This window comes from Peromyscus leucopus, chromosome 7, assembly GCF_004664715.2.
Source record: "Peromyscus leucopus breed LL Stock chromosome 7, UCI_PerLeu_2.1, whole genome shotgun sequence".
Taxonomy (NCBI): domain Eukaryota; kingdom Metazoa; phylum Chordata; class Mammalia; order Rodentia; family Cricetidae; genus Peromyscus; species Peromyscus leucopus.
Window position 1 is genome coordinate 20241632 of NC_051069.1, and position 21521 is coordinate 20263152.

At 40.0% G+C, this 21521-nt stretch overlaps 1 long non-coding RNA gene across 2 annotated transcripts; it reads left to right on the forward strand.

Annotated features, from left to right (window-relative positions):
- The first annotated feature begins 3653 nt into the window (after positions 1-3653).
- On the forward strand, positions 3654-6493 carry LOC119088320. Of its 2 annotated transcripts, XR_005091952.1 has the most exons (3): positions 3654-5112; positions 5914-6053; positions 6339-6493. It is a non-coding gene; the product is annotated as an uncharacterized LOC119088320 (long non-coding RNA). The 2 variants fall into 2 exon arrangements; XR_005091951.1 differs by having other exon boundaries at positions 5914-6493.
- Positions 6494-21521: the final 15028 nt, after the last annotated feature.

Consider the following 21521-nt stretch of genomic DNA (forward strand, 5'->3'; position numbering starts at 1 on the left):
ACAAATGATGATGGGGAGAGAGCAGCTGTGTGAGAAACTTGATTCGTCCATTTCATCCCAAGTCCTCATCTTTACCCGGGGTTAAATGCTTTTACATCTTCCTCTCTCATAAGACTGTGGTTTACTGTAGTTAAATGCATTCTTTCACTCTCACTTCTTTTGGTGAAATTATTTTTGTTAGACAACATTGTGTAAAGTTATTAAGGCAAAAATATATCATAGCAAGCCTCAGTCTGAGGGAAAAGCAAGCCTTCACCATTTCACCACAGTAGGCGTCTTAGTTAGGGTTTCTATTGCTGTGAAGAGACACTAGGACCACAGCAACTCTTGTAAAGGAAAAACATTTAAATGGGTGGCTTACATTTTCAGAGGTTTAGTACAGTATCATCATAGTGTGATATAGTGGCATGCAGGCAGACATGTTGCTGGAGAAGGAGCTGAGAATCCTACTTCCTGACTGGCAGGCAACAGGAAGTGGCAATGCTGAGCCAAGTTTGGACAAAGGAGACCTCAAAGCCCACCCCCCACAGTGACACACTTTCTCCAACAAGGCCACACCCACTCCAACAAAGCCCCACCTTCTAATAGTGCCACTCCCTATTAGCTTATGGGGGCCAATTACATTCCAACTACCACAGTAGGCTTCACCACTCTGCTTACCTGGCATCAAATGCTGCCAGTCTGTGGGACTCAGAGATGGATGGAATCAGGGCCTGCTTCTCTGTGAGTTAGAGGAAGATGTTTCTTCTCACTGGTAATGGGGGAAGTGTAAATTAAAACCATGATGAGCTAAAAAGATAAAGGAATCAAAACATTTCATCACAGCAACCGAATGACTCATGCAGGAAAACATCAGGAGCAGGAAAGTAGAGTAAGAGATCTGTGAGACAGAGAGAAAACTATAAAATAACAGCAACATGTCACTCCCTGTCAACTTAGCATAAATGAGTTCGACTTCCCAGTCGAAGGAAAGAATAGCTCAATGCATAAAAAAGCTAGACCCAGCTATATTCTGTCTATAAGAAACTTCTTTGTATTTAAGGACACAGGCTGGAAACGAATAGGTAGGAAAGATAGTTTTTACAAATGGGGATCAAAACACAGCAGGAGAAGAGCCAGAATTCCGTCAGCAAAATAGACCTAAAGTCAAGAACTGCCACCAGAGACCAAGAAGAACATTCCATAGTCGCAAAAGGACAACTTTATTAGAAATATAAAACAATTCTACATGTGTGTGCATATGAATATATATGCACTCAACATCAGAGCAGTTGATGAATAAAGTAAATGTTGACAGGAATTGAGGGAGAAATAGATAATAAAATAGTGGTAGGAGTCTCTGATGTCCTGTTTTTAACAATGGAGGGATGAGAGGAAATTACTGAGGAAACATTGGACGTGAGATAAACTTTAGGTCAGAGACAAGGATAGTATTGAGATCATTCCTTACAGGTCAGCAGAACACACTCTTCTTCAGCTTATGTAGAACATTTTTAAGAAAGGTCATCTGTTTGGTCACAAAACAAGTCCTAACAAGTTTAGAAGATTAAAATTACATCAAACATCTTTTTCTAACCACCATGGCACAAAATTAGACATCGGCAATGGGGGAACTGGAAAAGTCACCAATAGTGGAAATTAAAACATCTTTTTTTTTTTTGGAGCAACCAAAGATTCAAAGAAGAAATCAGCAATTTAAAATTAAAATGCCTTGAAGTAAATAAAAATAGAAGCACAATATTCCCAAACCTAAAAATGTAGCTAGAGCAATCGTTAGAGGTAATCTTCTGGTGCTAAATAAAGTCTACATAAAGAAAAATAGGGAAGCAATCTGATGTTATATCTGAGGGAACTAGAGAAAGTGAAGAAACTAATCAACATTAGAAGAATGGAGAAATGTGAGCAGAAATCCATGAACTAGAGAAGAATAGAACTATAGAAAAGACTATTAAACTAAGAGTTGAGATTTGGAAAAAATAAACAAAATCAGCAGCTTTTAGATAAACTAAGAAAAAACTCAGAAAACTCAGCTAAAATAAGAAATCAAGAGGAAGATATTATGGCTGGTACTATGAACATACAAAAAATGCTAAGAGATTCTCATGAAAAATTATTCATAAACACCTGAGATAACACAGAATTGGATATATTTCTACATACATGCAACCTACCAAAAATGGATCATAATGAAACAGCAAATCTGAATAGTCCAATAACAAGTGAGATGCCTGAATCAGTAATAAGTATTCCATCAAAAAAAGCCCAGAACTTGACGCCTCATTGGTGAATTCTATAAAATATTTAAAGAGGAGTTGATATTAACTCCTCTCAAACTCTTCTAGACTCATTTTATGAGCCAACATTACCCTGATTCTAAAACCAGAGAAATTATGGGCCAACAATCCTGAAGACTATGGAGGCACATGACCTTAATAACCCAAGTTCAATATCTCATTAAAAGGAACATACACCATAATGAAGTGGGGTTTATCCAAACATACACAGATAACTCACACATGCAATCAATTGCTGTGATAAAAGTGCATTACTACAATGAAAGATTGAACTCAGATACTTATCTAAATATACACAAATAATTAATTACAATATAATTAAAACTGAAAACTTTTCTTTTTGGATCAGGAACAAGGCAAGGGTATTTACTCTCACTCCTATTCAACCCAGGACTAGGAGTCCTGGCCACAGTAATTAAGCAAGAAAAGAAATATGAAGCATTCATGAATCCTAGTTACTAGATTGCTTGCTTAGCATGTGCTAAGCTCTAGGTTTAATCCATGGCACCACATAAATTTGGCATGGTGGTATACCCCTATAGTCATGAGGTGGATGTATGTGGATCCAAAGTTTAGATTATCCTTGGCTATATAGTGAGCCTGGGATACATGAGACCTTGCCTCAAAACAAACACACACTAAAAGGAAAAACACCAGCTAAAATTATCTGACTGAGAAGTCTAACTACCAATGATACAATATGTAGGAAACTTTAAGTACCCTATCATAAAACTGTCAGAACTAAAACATTTAGCAAAGTTGCACAATATAAAAATCAGCATACAATATAGTTTCATTTCTATACAATAACAGCAAACTATCCAGAAGATGAATTAAGGAAAACAGTGTCACTTCTAATACTATCAAAAATAACAAAATACTTATGAATAAACATAACCAATGAAGTGAAAGATTTATACTCTCAAAACCACAAACATCATTGAAATAAATTAAAGCATATGTAAATACTTGGTTATGCTAGCATCTGTAGTTCCTGTTTATTTACTCAGATTTTCCATTTCCAGCATTCCCTCAGTTTGTGTCTTCTTCATTGCTTGTATTTCAATTTTCAGGTCTTGAACTGTTTCCTTCATCTGTTTGATTGCTTTTTTTGGCTTTCTTTAAGGGATTTATTGATTTCTTGCAATTTTTTGTTTGTCTTTTCCTCAATTTCTTTAGGAGAATTTTTCATTTCCTCTTTGAAGAGCTCTATCATCTTCATGAAGTTATTTTTACGGTTGTTTTCTTCTGCTTCTTCTACGTTGTGATGTTCAGGTCTTGCTGTTGTAGAACTGCTAGGTTCTAGTGGTGCCATATTTCTCTTTATGTTGTTGTATGTCTTACTCACTGGCGTCTACCCATCTCTTCCTTTAGTCAGTGCAAGAGGTGTCTGTGTCTGAGGGAGCTGCTCTTCATCCAATCTGTGCTGGCTGTTGCAAATACTTAGAAAGACATTCCGTGTTCACAGATTGGAAGAATGAACATTGCTAAACAGTCTGTACCTCTCAGAGTGACACACAGTTTCCACTATCTCCATCCATTTTCCTATGACACATTTTTGCACAAATAAGTAACACATTCCTTACATTCCTGTGAAATTTACAACATTTTCTACCTGACAATAGTCTATCAGTAAGTGAAGTTCACCTTGAATAGCAACCTAGAATGGTGATCCCAGACGTAATCTTAAAATCAAGAATCATCTCAGATGTCAACAAAAATACTGTTTGAAAAACTCCACTCCTTGTTGGTTGATATTGAGGAAAGCAGAGTGGGCTCTCCAGGGATTAGTATTTCATAAGGCAATAATTCCCAGGAGATTCTAGTTGGTAGCCAAGTTTGAGGATCACACCTGGGAAAAACATTCTTGGAAGAAGTACAGGGATACATACTATGTTTATTAAGGGCATGTTTTAGTAAATAATTTAAAGCCATCAAAATGTGTGTCATTTACTTTGTGCATAAAGTAACCTGTGGCATTTCCATAGAACAATACCATTAAGCCAAAAGAAACAAAAGAGATTTATATATAGCGAAGTGGACACATTGAAAATACCTCAAACAAAGCAGCAAGGCAATTACTTTCTGTAAAGCTCATTAAAACCTATGAAAACTAAACCTACAGATAACAATGCTGTTTTACAGTGCATATGCATATGGTGATTTTTTTTATATAAAAAGACACAAAAGGTGAGTTGATACCTTAGCCAGATAAATAGAGAATCGATATAAGCATCGAGGCTATCAGAATCCTAATGTAAAATATTGATAGTTTGCCAAAAGAATAGATAAAACCCTCAATTCTGCATATCAAGTTAAGAACAGGAATCACCAGCTGATAGGTGAACTCTGAGGAAAATAATTTTGATGAACTTGTTGGGACAGAAATCCAAATTTAGGAGATAATCTAACATAAGACTACCTTCCTTTGTGGATATCATCAGAAAGAATGTTAGCTGCATAAGAAATCAAAGAGGCAGGGTGCCAAGAAGGGTCTAGAGAGAAAGCTTTTCTGTGGGATTATTGAACCAATGATAGAAGGAATGAAATCTGTGGAAAGGGACAACTGAGGTCATGGAATTGTTCTTTAAAAGAAACCCCTGAAGGTAGGGGAAGGGGAGGCAGAAAGCCACAGTAACACTCAATGGGCTTCTTCAGGTCACCTGGGATATGCACTGTGAGTGTGAGTCATCCCTCCTTTTGTTTTACAACAAAGGAATGGATCACTAAGAAACATGCTAAGCTATGGGTTCCACACTCTCATCCTTGTGGATTCTTATGGACCTGAGTGAGTCTTGGGAATGTGTATTTTAACAAGGTGGGTAATGTTTATGCTCCCTGGAACTGGCTAGCACTCATTTAGGGCATAGGAGAAGAGAATACTTTTGGGTCGGAAAAAGAATGTTTCTTTTGTGGTGGGTAAAAAGCTTTAAGGATGGATGGATGCTGATAAATAGACAAGTAGACAAACAGATGACTGATGGATAATAATCGTGATAGATGTTAAATTGTAGTTGGCATTTTCTTTGGACTGCCAACCAGCTCCCAAATAAAGATGTGGAGACATTATTAATTATGAATGCTGGGCCTTAGCTTAGGCTTTTCCCACCAGCTCTTTTAACTCCATTTAACCTGTTTCTATTCGTTTATGTTTTTTCCTCAGGGCTTTTTACCTTTCTTCTTCATTTTGTATGTCCTTCTTTCCTGCTTCCTTGGGTCTGGCTGACTGGCCCTTGATATCTCTTTTTCTTTCTTCCTTGAGCTAAAATTCCTCCTCCTACTTACTCTCTCTGCCTGGAAGTTCCACCTATATCTCCTCCCTCACTATTGGCCATTCAGCTTTTTATTAGACCAATCAGGTGCCTTAGGCAGGCAAGGTAAAACAGCAACACATCTTTGCATAGTTAAACAAATATTCCACAACAATAGACAGAAGACAGACAGACAGATAGATATATGGTAAGAGATTATAAATTAGTTGGATAAATAGATATATTGGTAGATTTACTGATTAAATGTGTCCTGCATCAAATAATCTGGCCTCAAAGCTTAGAAAAAGTTCTTTTTTAGTAACTATGATCGACAGTGTTCTAAAGTGTCTTGTCCTCTCTCCAAATAGCAGTGATGTAATTAAGCTGGTTGAGAATGGGAGCTACACCTCTGACCTAAATGTCTCAAGAAGCTGCTGCTGATGGATCAGTGAGGGTCCACCCATTGCAGCAGGTCCTCTCAGCGAGAAGCAGGGACACAGAGCTGATGGTACCTGGAGAAGGATGGACACTTTCTACTGGCTGGCCCTATGTGACATGGGGCTAAGACAGAGAGAGGTTTGGGAAGGGAGAAGTATTAGGACAACTACTAATCTGAGAAAAGCCCCTATTCCGTGTCACCCACATGTGCTGTATGTCTGCTAAAATCCCATTTTCCTCTACATCCCCCTGCCCCAATATCCCAGCTGCCCAGCAAATCATGGGTTCATTCTTCAGGAATCACTTCAAGAATCATGTTCAGGACCATCTCAGAGATCTGTACTTTCTCTTTCAGTGTGTTCAGTGCATCATGATTATGTCTGCCTCTGCCCCGGATACAACCTTGCGTCTGCCTCTAGTTTAGCAGCTTTGATATCACAGTGCAGATTCTCCAATAAGCAACCACTGGCTTACTAACAAGGTAATAAACTGAGTGATATTCAGAAATAAGCCAGCCTGTGGATGTCAGTCAAATCCATGGTTGCCCATATGAGGAGCAGACAGAAGTATTCGGAAGTGGATGTGGTTGCTACTTGGGTATTCTGGAAGGCTGTGCAGTCGTTTGTCTGCCACCAATGCACCATGAGGTCTGGGTAAAGAGAAAACAGCAGGCTCAATTCTATACTGGGTAATTTGGAAGTGATTGAACTGTTCCTAGAGCATCCTGTGATAAGCTTTCTTGTTGTTCAGGGCAAAATAACCAAGGAAACTGAATTTCAAGATAATTATACCTGCTATTTTCTGATACCAATAAGAGAGAAAATCCTATGACTGTAAAGGGACTCCTTTCTAGGTAGGAAACAGATTTCTGGTTAGCTGAATATCATCATTCAGCAGCTTTCCATCACATCATTTAACTCAGTTCTCAGGGAATACTGGACATACCTGTGTATATTTCTCTACCATTATAATTATATGTGATAGGTGTGTATGTTCCATCATTGTGAAGCATATAGAAGCAATATCCCTAGGACACTTTGGTTATTGATTTTCATATGAGAGCTGTGAAATTGTAGAATGTCAGAGAACATGTTAACCCCCAAATCTCATTTTGCCAGACAACACTAAACCTTGGGAAGATATCGCTAACTTGATTTAAACTTTGTATTCGTTTGAACAACGAAATCAGGTCATTCATCCATTTAGTGACTTAATATACAAAAGTGGGTGTTAAATATACAAACGACCGAGACACTGCCCCAGATGTCAAGGATTTTGCAACCTTCCTGGGAACAAACCCATAAACAGCAGTGCGTTTTGGTTTTAATTTTTAACAGTATTGAAGTTTTTTAAATAAATGGCTTCAGTTCTTCAATTCTACTCTTAAGAATTAATTCAATGGAAACAAATGGGAGGAAAGGGAAGATTTAGTTATAAAATGCCCCCTTAAAATGTTCTTTAAAAATAGTTTATTTATTTGTATTTTATGTACAGCAGTGTTCTGCTTGCATGTATGTCTGTGTGAGGGTGTCAGATCCCCTGGAACAGGAGTTATAGACAGTTGTGAGATGCCATGTGGGTGCTGGGACTTGAACCCGGGTCCTCTGGAGAGCAGCCAGCACTCCCAACCACTGAGCCATCTCTCCAGCCCCCTTAAAAGTGTTCTCAATTTCAGGATAAAGTAGGGCTTATGATACCTTGACCTCTTTGCAGTCACTCAAATGCAGGTGAAAGAAAAATATTAACATGGAAAGATGATCATGGTATGCTATTAGAAGATCAAGTGGTAGATTCCACTGGACTATAGAGATTGTGAGTCTATCTTTTGAAGTACCTTGTTTTTATGCCTAGAGTCACTTTCAAAGTGTTACCAGTAGGCATTGCTCTTTTCCTTATGGATGCATCTTCTAAATGTTTTATGGTGCAAACACATTTACTTTAAAATAAGAGAAGAAAAATAATAATATCTGGATATTGAGGCAACACTTGAGTTCCCAAGAAGTTGATCTACGCATGTGGAGTCAGAGGACTTAGAAGTTTGACTTGAACTGATACATTCATCCATGACCCATTGGGCATTGTCTATGTGTAAAATATCATGGAGGAAAACCTAGAACAAATGTTTTATTTTTCTAAATGTTAATGAAGATGAAGATTAACAAATAAACATGTCAGAAGGAAAGACCACATTCCCAGGGCATGTGAGGGCACAATTCTGCTTAGGGAAGAGGAACTGACATTGGTCATGAGTTCTGTGTCCCTGTTGGTCTACAAGGCAGCTCCCATGTCACCTCACATCTCATTATGTCCCATGCTGGGAGTGTGTGTTTTGATGAACTGGATTCTCAGAAAATAGGTAATGCAGGCATCTGTGCTGGTTTCTTATTAGGCAGAACAATAAGTTACCCAGAACATCTAAGGTAAACAAAAATTTAGTGGTTATTTGATCACACTAATCTCTATCCTCCACAAAGTGCTTTCAACCTATTAGGGAGACATCAGCATGACATCTAAAGGAGGCACTGAGACAAATTCAATGGGAACACTGCACCAAGGACAGAATGGAAACAATATTTACCTCAGAGAGACCTCCAGGCTCTCAGACAGATTAAATTGGAATAGAACGAGCACATGCATTCCTTTATTTATTTACTTGGCAGAAGGTGCCTTATTTTATATAGATCACATAGCCATCATTGAAGATGTATTCTATTTTTAAAGTGTCACACCCTAGTGGAGAAAGCATCTGGCTTCTTGAAGGGCACAGTGCAGTCTAAGGAGATGCAGGAAAGGAGGGAGAAGTGGAGAATAAACACATACTGACCTCCTCCTGGAAGCTTCTTTTCCTTGATCCTTGCATCTTCTTTGAACCCGGCACTCAGAATTTCCAGGGTGTTACTATGGTTTTGTTTTACAGATGGACAAGCAGAGGCTGATTGTCAGAGTTAGAAACACACATGCCTATAGCTGCACTCTTCGTAGCAGAGACAGTGTTTAGGTCCAGGCCTGCCAGATCTCAAGCTTTGGACCTGTCTGCAGCATCCTGCTGTTTTGGAAGACCATGCTGCATGCATGCCATGGTGTCAGGATAAATCAAAAGGGATGCAGAAACCCTGAGTGACAGGGCATGAAGACCTGGCACTTAATGCTGAAATTCTTTAGTGAAGTTGTGGCAGGCTTTTGTTCACTGGTATCAGCAGTGCCTGAGTGGTGTCTTGTTCAAGCGGGGTAAAGCTGATCAGATTCACATGTGCATTTGCACGTACTCAGTGAGACTGACCAGCAGTGTCATTGTCTCCAATGCTGATGGTCTGCCACATGTAGAACTTGGAGAGGGCAGAGCACAGAGATCTGTCCTGGAATCCAGTGCCCAGGAAACTGGTCAAGCATGCTTCATTCTTCACTGTGGTGTCTGCTCATTCTTGAATGCCATATCCCCCTGACTCCACCCCCAACCCCTATGACTTGTATGCTATGGTCCTACCATTAGAAGTTTGTTTAATTGGGGACAGGATATTGGTGGGGAAAACATGTCTCTTTGGGTTAGAGCATAAAGACTGAGCTCAAGGTACCTGATTCCTTGCTGACCTCCAAATATGCAGTACCTTCTCTTCTGAGTGGTACCCTTGCTGTTCATTTGGCTTCTGGCCTTCTAAAAAGTTATTTTCCAGGCACCTAGACCATCTTCACCTTGAAGGCTTCTGTTCTGAGGGAAATACAGAGTCACAGTTCTCTAGGCCTCAAGTTCTCATCAAAGCTTAGGTCTATAATGTCACATTCTCTTCGGCCCTGCAAGGCCACTCCTTGTGTTTAAAAATCATGGAAATGTGACCTTGATATAGGAGCTAATAGAGTCCAATCTCATATGTCACCCAATTCAATGACTTATTCTGGAATAATTATTGGAAAGTTTGGTCTTATGTTGAGTTAAAATCAGCCTCTCAGCTATTGCTTACTCAGTTTTGCCAGGGAAGTTATAGTCTACCTGCTACAAGCTATACTTTGAAATCTTTATGAGAGAGTTGATGGTCCTGGTTGGAAAGAGAAGCTCCTTGTAGGAGGCTTGTGGTGAGAACAAGTTTTAGGCAGTATCTTCCAGGAATCACAATGGAATCCCATCATCCTGATTCCTTTGTTGAGGAGTGTTTGGGAATTTTGTTGGTTTTCTACAACCATAATGCTCTATTGGCCATCTGACCAGACTGAACTTTGATCAACAAGGGCTACCCTTATTTTCATGGTAGAGATTGGACATAGTGGCTCACACTAACATCCCAGAACTATATACTGGCCAGTTTGGACTGTCCTTTCATGGCAAGAATTGCTGCCAGGAAACTGAATACAAAGAAACTCTTCCAAATGTACCCCCCAATATTTGATGGCTCTACTTTTGTCTAAAGGGTGAATTCATTCACCCCTCTGCCAACCCTTTCCCATAATAAGTGTAGCTAGATTCCTGGGCCACAACATAACCTTCAGTGAGATGTCTTCAGTTGCACCTATTACCTACCAATCGCTCAGCTATGAATCTATCAATGGGTTAATTCACTGGTGCAGTTAATGCCCTCATGCCCCAACTGCCTTTTCATAGAGCCATTGGCTGGGACCAAGCTCCTAATACAGGAACCTTTTGGAGTGGTACTTCTCAAAACCCTAACAGGTCTACAGTTTCCCTCCTCTTCTCCCTCCCCTTGTCTACTCCCTCCCACCTTCTCTACACTTTTCCCTTTCCCTCTATTTTTCCTCTGTGACTGCTGAAGCTAAAGATGGCAACTATCCAGCCATAGCCAGAGTGACACCTTGCTGGGGGTTGGGAAAAAATTAGGAATCTTAAGTCCTCATTGGTTGATTTTGCTTCCAGTGAGTTTATTCCTAGAGGTGGTGAATTTAATGGCAACTTTCTGTTGTTAATAAAGAATAACAGATGTGCAGATAATTTTGAATTGTGTAATGCTGTGAGAAACAAATCAGCCCTATTGGCATAATACCTAATTTAAATAATGAATTAGCAGTATATTAAGTTTCAATGCCCTTGTTGAAAAGTGAAAATCTGAGAGCAAAATGTGTTGTTGTGCAATATGATACCCTAGTAATCCTGAACTGGCTTCATTCTCTTATTGAAGAAAAAAACAACAAATCAGCCTCTTTGGATTATCTGATCAAATTCCCAAGGGTAAAAGTATTACACTCTGAAGATCTTTATAAATTGACACAATTATGACACAGTATATTCTTTGATCCCCAAACAGTGGTTTAGAGTGTTAATTAGAATGTATATCCTTTCTGATTTGGGTTTATTTTATCTATGAATTATGATCATAAACCTACTTGTGAGACATTCTTTCCAATACGCATCAACTAATATTAGAGAAAAAATAAGCCATGTTTACTTTTTTATTTCCCCATCAGCTGTGAGCATGCTGTGGACTCTCCTCTTCCATGTGACATCTGCTGACCCCTAAGCATCAAAGCCAGGCCAAGGTTGACTCTTTTCTTGACCGGTGCTGATACCATCCCCTTATAATTAGAAATAACTTTATAGTTAGAAACTGAGGCTCAATGAGATTACATGATTCATTCAAGTTTTCAGAATTAACAATGACTTAGCTAGAGACTACACATACATTTTCTAGATTCAGGACTACCACACTGTCTAAATTAGCAAAATAGAGGATGATGGTCTGACTCAGCTCAAGGCCATGGTTTTTATCCTTTTTGAGATCAACACTAGGATTCACTCACCACAGTTAGCTGTTTTCAATGTACATCATATCTTTAATCCATCTCTCCTATACTCAGTAACATTTGAAGTTTGGGATTCCTATCCCTGGTCTAACCATGAGCTTTGGAGCTAGGCAGGGAAAGATTTGTCTAGATCCATCTAATTACTACCAGTATATGCACTGGGAAAAACCTCAAACCCTTTTCCTTCACACTGGAAATAAAACCTAGATTGTACAGCTGTTGCCAAATCTAAAAGGGAGCATCTGTAGAGTGCTCGGTGTCCTGTAAATATCTATACTTCCAGTGATCACCTCCCTCACTACTGTCCTTTGTAGAAAATGTTCACATATTCTCTTAGCTTTGAAGATGCTGACCCCAGAGAAGTGTTGGCTGAGGTGGTTTGAGTTGTTACTATAAGAGGATGTTGCTGGGCAGTGGTGGCACACGCCTTTAATCCCAGCACGTGGGAGGCAGAGCCAGACAGATCTCTGTGAGTTCGAGGCTAGCCTGGTCTGCAGTGTGAGTTCCAGAACAGGCACCAAAACTACACAGAGAAACCCCGTCTTGAAAAACAAAAACAAACAAACAAAAGGATGTTAACTAGAGTTCTTGACTTTATTCCTACTAAAGTATAGAATTGAGACGCACCAGATGCCAAGGAGCATGTAAGCCTAATCCTCATGCCTTGTTATGATAAACTATAATAGAAATGTTCAACAGCTACCTTCACGATCTTGGTGTGTCAACTAAAGAAGACATAGAGAAGGAGGCCATAATGGCAAGAGATACCAAGACTGGAGAGAGGTATCTTAGGGTTTGATTGTGTTTTTAAATCTAACCACTGCTTTGCTTGAGGCCTAATGGGGGTGAATTTTTTAGAGCTTGATGCAGTTACTGCCACTGCTATTGGAGGGGAGCTGGGCTCTGTCTAATTCTCAGGCAGGAAATCTAGAGGACAAATGACAGATTGCTTTGGTGGCAACACCAGGGGAGGCTGGTACAATCAAATTAGTCTGCATTCCCCAAGGTCATTCAAGGCAAAGATATGAGAGTGTCTTTCTTGTAGTGTATGTGGGCCACATGGAAGTACTTATGGGAGATATAATTGCTTCACCCCGAGATTCCTTCATCTCATTGCTGTTCCACTAATTTATAATTACAAGTAATTCTGTTCCTAAGGATTTTTAGAATTGGAGGAGACCCTTGTGGGGAAGCATCTAGGAGTGCTTCAGTGCTTCAACTTCAGTTGAAGAGGTATGAGACTTAGGTGCTGTCTACATCTGTAAATGGCTCAACTCCCTTGATTCTGAACTAGGGTGATCCTGAGGAGTGCATTTGGCACCATTTATAAAAATTCATTGGTACCTGGATTAGTAGTATTTTTTTGCATGGCTTTTCATCCTTTCCTATACCACTTTCTCACTCTAGGAGAGGTATTCAGTACAATTCCTAAATACACGACTTCTACTTCTATTCAATCTCTTGCATCATGATCTAAGGGAACCAAAACTAAAACAGAGACACTAGAAGAGAGCCTAGGAATAATTTTTTTCTGTTTCTTGTCAATCAGATGACAAAAACACCCTTCTGCAATGGTGACAAGAGAGGTGATGGGACTTCCTGGCACACTGAATATCTCAAGTACAAATGCTCCCATCAACAATGAATTGGAATGGAGTCTAGTGTTTTGCAATATTATTGGCAATCCTTAAGTATGCTACCAATGGTTGTTATGATGACTGTGGGATTGATCATTGATAAATATAATCATTACACTTAGGTTTGTTTTCAGCTAACCACCAACTAAGGGCTCAGTGTGCCTTCCAGAAGAGCTCTAATGGCATTTATGGAGAACATGTTCTCTGTAGAGAAAGGCAAAATCAGCTGAAAGACAGGTGGATTCTTTAGAAAATACCTTCCCTGTTCCAAGAAAGAAAAAAGATTTTTGCCAAAAGCATTATAAGACTCAGCTAATATGTTCTGACAGAGTCATGGAGAACATACCCAAATGCGGGCTTCTAGAGTGCTGGCCCAATAGTGAAGACGGAAAGACAGAGAAGAGAGGATCTTTGGTCTAGGGAGCATCATTCTTCCTTGGTCTCCATTCAATGTATGAGGGAAGACTGTGGGGATTAAGTCTGGTCTGCTGCAGGGAGTTCCTCTAACCTTGGGAAGTGAAGAGGTGTAGGAAATGAGGTGAAGGAGTTGTGTGCATGCCCAGGTGGGTGACATCTTAGATGGCTGTTGGATGCTCATTCCTAGAGTTTCCTCAGAGGACTAAATAGCAAGAAGTCAAAGAAAGTGGCAGATTCTTACACAGTGAAGGAATAGCTGCTGCGGGTGACAACTGAGAAGGTGAGTGACTGTAGGCTAGCCAATGGAGAAGCTGCCCATCCAGAACCAGGGGAAGCATCTTCTAGGCACAGAAGTAGAAAGCCTTCATGAGACAAAGCCAATCTCAGCCAAGTGTTCTGACCCCCTTGCCATTTTTTTCTGTCTTTATTGTATTGAATTCAGAGATTTAGGAGTCTGCCTAGTCAGTTAGGGATGGGTGACAGGTTATGTAGAGCCAAAGATGGTTTCCTTCCATGCTCCAAGCTTCCTGTCAGAAATAATCCCCATTGGGAGGCATTTTGTAAATTGTTAGGTATTGTATTTGTAGTTTAAAAATGGAGACCTATCTTTGAAATAAAAGTTGCTCCAAGAGTCATCATGCCTGTCAACTTTTCACCCAATGACTGAGAAAATACTTCCACATAATTGGCCAGAGGTACAGTGATAGCAAGCTATATTTGATGAAGCTGGAAAGAAGGAGGCCATTGGACTTTCGCCCCTTGGCTCTCAAAGTGGGTGCAAGGATCTTTATACAGAAGAACCCAGCAGAAAGCACTGGGATGACTGCCTACAATGTGGCGTTCGGTCAATAGTTCATCATACAGCAGCTACAATATCTGTGACCTAAACCAAGTGTTTCTCTCTGGCTATGCACTTTCATATTACAGAAAATAAAATCCAGGGTCTAAGACTATAGCCTGGTGTTCAAGGGCTCACGTAGCTACACACAGCCCTGACTTCCATTGCCAGCACCATATTAAAAAGAAGATGAAGGAGCTGTACAAAGTCCAAAGCTACATTCAAACCCAGGAAGCTTACCTCCTCTTTCTTAGCATGAACTTTCTTTCTTTCGTTTTTTTATTAAGGAATTTTTTTCATACATTTTACACACCAATCAAAGATCCCCCTCTTCCCTCTTCCCGCCCCCCACACCTCAGCCTCCCCTTCTAACCCATCTCTCACTCCCTCCCACAAGAAGTCATGGCCTTCCATGTGGAGCACATTCAGTAGAGGCAAATCCAAGCCCTTCCCCCTGCCTCAAGGCTGTATGGGGTGTCCCATCATAGGTAGTGGGCTCCACAAAGCCTGCTCATGTACCAGAGATGGATTCTGATTCTACCGCCAGGGGGCCTCCCAAGCAGATCAAGCTATACAGCTGTCTCATTCATTTACTGTTCTATATAAGTTAAGTTTAACTAAGACCAGGAATCGATCAAGAAGGTTTGGAAGAAAACAAATAATTCTAACACGAATTATTTCCTACCATTATAAATGAAAGTTCACATGAATGTCTTTTTCTATTTCCATATTAGAATCTATCTAAGTTAAACTTAACTAGTATAAAACAGTAAATAAAATCATGAGGACATATTGATAGAGCTCAAGATGTCAATTTCTTGCAATAGACCACTGTTTCTAACTCTTTAGTGGCAAGATGTATGTCTAGACTAGTGGTTCTAAATCAGGGGTGATTTTGTGGTCCTTTCCATTAACATTTGGCAATGGCTAGACAGTTTAGGTTGTCACACCAGGGAGAGGGATCTAGTGGGTAGGTCAGTGGGGGTAAATGTCTATATCAGCTTCTTCCTGCTGTATAAGCAATTATCTGGCTTAGCAGCAGAACCAACACTTATTTATTATTTCATGGTTCTCTTAATCAGAAGTCTGACAGAATGGTGGAAGTGAATCTACATTAGGTTCTCTTCTTAGTGACTCAGGGCACAGAATCCAGGTGTCAGCCAGGCTGGACTCTTACCTAGAGACTCAGAAAGAATATGTTTTCCAGATTGTTGGCAGAATTCAGTTCCTGGAGGTTGGGATAAGTCCTCACTTCTTGATGACTGTCAGTCACAGGCTTTGCCCTCACTTAAGCCAATACCTACCTGAGCTTGCTCCTGGCCATCCACATCTTCTAAGTCAACAGTGGCATGCTTTGAATTGCCAACTTCCTCTTTGTGTTGCTAGCAAGAGACAAATCCCTTCTTTGCAAGAAGCTTATACAATTGGATTTGCCCTATCTGCTTTATTTCTGTATCTTACAGTTAAATATTTAGGCCTTTAATTACACCTACAAAAATCCTTTCACAGCAGTACCTAGATTGGTTTTTTTCTGAGTAGCCATTGGACTTAACCTTGGGGAGCCATCTTTAGAAGTCTACTTATTATAATACCCTACAGTGCACAAGGCAGCCTTTTACAACCAAAGCATTTTATCTGCCTCTGAATGTCAATAACACTTGGTCTAGGCATATCTTTTTGTGCATGGTAAAAGTATTTCCAGTCTCTCTGTCTCATGAAAAGCAAATCCACAGCCTACAGCACTTGAAAGAAACATATGCTACAGGGTTTCTGATCACGATCCAGAACTCCCATAATCCAAGAACTGTTGGTCACAAAGATTTTATCAATTATTTGGCATCTGTTGGTCCCTCTATCTTTACCCACCCCCTCTGTTAACTTAGCGTGTGTTCTTCTATTCTTTGACATAAGTGATGTCTTACTGGAAATTTTATTGGAAATTTGGAGACGGAGAAAATTCTTTGTGTTCGGACAGATAACCAGATTGTGAGTATGTGTGTGACTAGGATTTTAGAGACCTTCCTATGGTCTCATGTAGCAGAAGTTGTGGCACAAAGTAGCCACACAGTGGGTATTTGTTGAATGTAAAAACTTCTAAAGATAATGTAGCATGAAAAAATCTTGGTGTTTTTAGATCCAGATTAAATTGGCTCTGAGACTTTATTAGAGAAACTTTGAGACATAAAGAGAAGAAATAGGAGGCTAGAAAGATTACTTAGTCAGTAACATGCTTACTATACTAGCTTGAGGACCTGAGTTCGCTTTCTAACACCTGTACACAGGTGTGATGTGGTGTGCGGTTTGCACTCCTAACCCAGCACTGGTTAGGCAGAGACCTAGTGCATTTCTGAGGCTCAGTGGCCAGTCAGTCTAGTCTGACTGGCAAGTTCCTGGTCTCAGTGAGGAACCTTGGCGGCTCTGGAGCAACAACACCTGGGGTTGGCCTCTGACCTGTGCATCTTCTCCTCAATCCATGTACATCCACACACATATGAACACACACACACACACACACACACACACACACACACACACACACACACATGAATGTACACACTCACCTGTACCCTCCTGCACACACATACACCTGTATATAAATCTCATGTGAGATGGGACAAAATATATTTTGAGTTCCTTGACTTTGACCTGAAGTCATGTTCTTTGTGTATTTCCAAGTTACAGAAGTCACCTGGTCCAAATGTCCACCCCAGTAAGATATTTTTTTGACACTCCCGAGGGGTCTAGTTTATGACTGACTCTTAAGATGGTTTAACCAAGAGGCAGATACTTCAAAGTAGTAATTCTCAAGGCTTGCTTTGCCTGTATATTCTCTGGATTAAATTTGGAAAATAGTAGACCCCTTTGAATATTTTTAGTTGCCATGTAAAACCCATATGCATAAATGCAGTAGTTGCAAAGGACATGGTTTCTAACACATTCCATATCCTATATGGAACTTATTTTACCAAACCCTTGGTGCAATAGGTGAAACCCATTCACTTTGCAGACTCTGTCTTCTATATTATCTGTCAAGAAAATCCATTTCAAATTATCAACAGAAACAGTCCAGCTAGGGCTGCTTTTCTTTTAAAAAAAAATGGGTTCATTTTTTTTCAATTTAAATGAACCATAATACTTTCATCTCTGTGACAAACATAACCACCTTTAAATGTCAAGATAAAACAATAGATGGACAGATAAGACATAGAGCCTTGCAATGCCGTTGTCCCCTACACGGTAGAAAGTATGGTTCCATCACTGTTTGTTGTTGGGTTTGCTTTCCGTTGGGTCCTGTGTTTGTGCCATTCCTTCAGGAGCTGTGTCTCCTCCAGGTTTCTCTGTTTAGTTCCCTCAAAGGATTTTCTACCCTGGGCATTGCCTAAGAGTAGGCCACCTTTTGTAAGATAGGAGAGGTGAGAAGGGGCAATAAAAGATAAGTTTGCAACCCAAATAGATGTACTGGAGGAGAAAAGTTCACATAGGAGTAGAGGGCTTGGAAACTAATTTCCTTAAAACACATTGTTCCCTTCTGGGTATGTTTTAAATATACGCTTACGGATGTGTCTCCTCCACTTTGAAGATTCTTCACACCAGGTGATAACCTACTATGTGCTTAGAGAAGTGTCCACAGTTGGGAGATGGTGAGTTGAAACATCCTTCCTACCCCAGGTCCATTCCACTGTGGTTTAGTACCTGGTTCCTGTTGATGACTGGCATTGGAAGATGTTATGGTGCATGCCCCACAGTGCATTTCTAGGGTTCATATCCCAGGCCTATGGCTGTGCATTCTCTATCATTATTTTCAGTTCCCTCACCTTCCTAGTCATCTTTACACAAGGATACTAACACTCAAAAATGAAACTTTTCTAAATTTGACTGTCTAAAACAACATAGCATAAAATGTCAATGTTTGTGATTTTCTTTATAATATAAAAAGCTACTGTTTTTAACTTTTTGCTCTATGTTTGGTACTTCAAATAGTCCTGCAAAGGAGACATTATTATCATCATTCCTGTTTTCTGCTTACAGACAAGAAGATTGAATTGGCAAAGACCTAAATGACTAGACAAAATCAAGAATTTGACTCTGTGCCTTGTTTAGTTAGCAATTGGTTAACTTATTCCTGGCTTGGTGGGGAGCTGATTTGACAGTAACATGATACCATGTAGACACATCTCTGTAGGCGTTCGGAGGGAGGAGCAGAAAAGATAAGAATAGACACAACATCAGAATTATCTGCACATTCTCTGGGAACTTCACTGAACAGCTAGAAAGCTCCTGTCATACATATAGAGTGGTGGTCGTCCATAACAACTTATCGAAGTGACCTAGTCCAGAGCAGTGGCTCCCAGACTAGACTGCCTAGTCCAAGAGAGTCTGTGGAGGTCTATGGACTGCTGAATCAAGGAGAGGATCCAAACAACAGGGACTTCCTATGTCCCCTCCTCTATCTCAAACACGTCTTCTGTTTTCTCTAGTGTTCTTTATTTAGTCCAATGAGGACTAGTTAGACATGGGTAATATAAAAGTAGAAATAGAGATACATATGTGCAGAGAGGCAGAGGACAAAGAGAGAGTAAAGAAGACGAACACAGAAGGAGGAAGGGATGTTAAAAAAAATCCATTCTGAGGGGGCTGGAGAGATGGCTCAGTGGTTAAGAGCACTGGCTGCTCTTCAGAGGACTTGGATTCAATTTCCAGCACCTACATGGCAGCTCATAACCATCTGTATAACTCCAGTTCCAGAGGATCCAATGCCCTCTCTTCTGACCTGCACAGGCACCAGGGATTCAGGGGGTGGGTGGTACAGACATACATACAGACAAAACACTCACACACATACAGTAAAAGTAAATAGTTAAAAAATATGAACTTAAGTGTCCTTATATATAGTACATACTCAAATATTTTATTTGATTTATTCTTGAGACGAGGTCTTCTGTAGCTGGTCTCATACTCCTTATGTGACTGGGGGTGGCCTTGAACTTCTGATCCTTCTGCCTTCACCACCTGAGTACCAGGGTTATAGGCATATACGAGCACACCCAGTTTTAAACAGTACTGGAGATCAAATCCAAAACTTTGAGCATGCTGAGCAAGCCAAAGACTTGTATCCTAGCACCTCAGACCCTTTTGCTGAATAAAAGTGAAGAAAGGAGAAAAGTGTACCAGGCTTTTGGCCTGAAATGTATGTCTTTAATCTACCTAAATCATTTGCAATTAAATGCTATTGTCTTCCAAATCACACTGAACTGTGGCATGATGTAAGTTATCTTTCCATGAGTTGTGTGAAATGGCACAGATAGATACCTTGAGTACTCCTAGTATAACAGACAGTCTTCATTTGTAACAAAAGAGTGAGAACAGTAGTAATTCTATGACATAATCGGGGATCAGGGAATGTAAGAAGAGTCCCACTATCAGAATATCATAATCCTATTACAAGATATTGTAGAGATACGTCTCCCTCTAGGAAAAACCCAACAACTTCCCCAAATCTAGAAAACAGAACACAAAGGGTTAATTCTGTGTAAAGATTTTTTTTTTCTTTTCTTTTCTTTTTTTTTTTTTTTTTTTTACAAGACAACTTTCTTTTTTTCTCCCTGCTCAAGATTCTCCTTAAATAGCCAGATCTCTTTTTGGAGTATTCAAAATTGGGTTTGCTTTACAACATGCTGATGAGACTCAACTTTTTAAGAATAAAGAGAGTGTGCAAAAAATGGACCACTGCCTGTCAGGTATCCAGAGTGAAGTCTCAGCTGTCACAGTGACGCATGCAAAGGTGCACTACTCTCCAAGCCCACTGAAATCAGAATCACCAAATGTGGAAGGTGCATTTAGCAGCCATCAGGTCCCCTCCTTCTGGGAAGGAAGGCTTATGTAAGCTTCTAGGTCATTGGCCATCATTGACTTTGTGACTTTGGCAGTCAAGGGGCATCAATCTGGGGTCTGCAGCAGCTGGGTATTATTCAGCATGTACTGAACTATTAGCTTAGTTTAAAACACCTTTTCTTATTGACATGGTTGTGAAGATAAAGCTGCTGCTTCCCCTCTCTCTGTAGTGCTGTGGATAGAACCCAGGGCCTTCTGCATGTTACACAAACGCTTTAACACTGCTGCTCACCAGGCCCCAGATGACTTGTCCTAAAATAAATGAAAACAGATTTGGGGTGGAGGATACGATGTATCATTCATTTATGGCAGGAGCAGAAAGAGGAAAATGAGAATTTGGAGTAGAGCTAGATGGGAACATAGGATCAGGAGATTTTTTTTTTCTCTTCGTATCAGACCCCACTTCACAAGTACAGCTGATACAAGTGGGTAAGAGGCACCTAGTGTTCCCATCAGCCTCCCCTCCTGATTCATAGCAGGAAGAGGCAGGGACACACACTTCACTGACCAACTCAGTGAGTAAATGTTGCACACTTTACTAGACTCAAAGACAGGAGGTAAACAAGATGGGAGAGGACTGTATGCCCTTAAAGACCATACAGTCTTCAGTTAGTGTTCCAAGACAACTTTTCCAATTACACACATAAGGAAAAACATTCTGTTTTGAAAATGGCTACTATAATAGAAGACACTGGTCCTGTTTCTGCAATCATCCCAAACTAGTCATCATGCGCTGGTCTCTAACATGATTTTTATAGGCTGCTGAGAGTCTAGAAGATGTATGCATTTAACTTAAAAAGCTAATGCATCAAGCACTTTGACAAAAATTAGAGTCAATGAAGGAACACTTTTGGAGCAGCACACAATGCTGGAATTTTTTTTACAGGTCATCCGTTTTCTAGACTCCTCTTTGTAATTTCCCCTTCCTGCCTTATAAGCCCATATATGCTTTGTGTGTTCACAAGGTGAGATCCTCAAAAGAGAGGGAGTGTTCAATACACTGAATGGG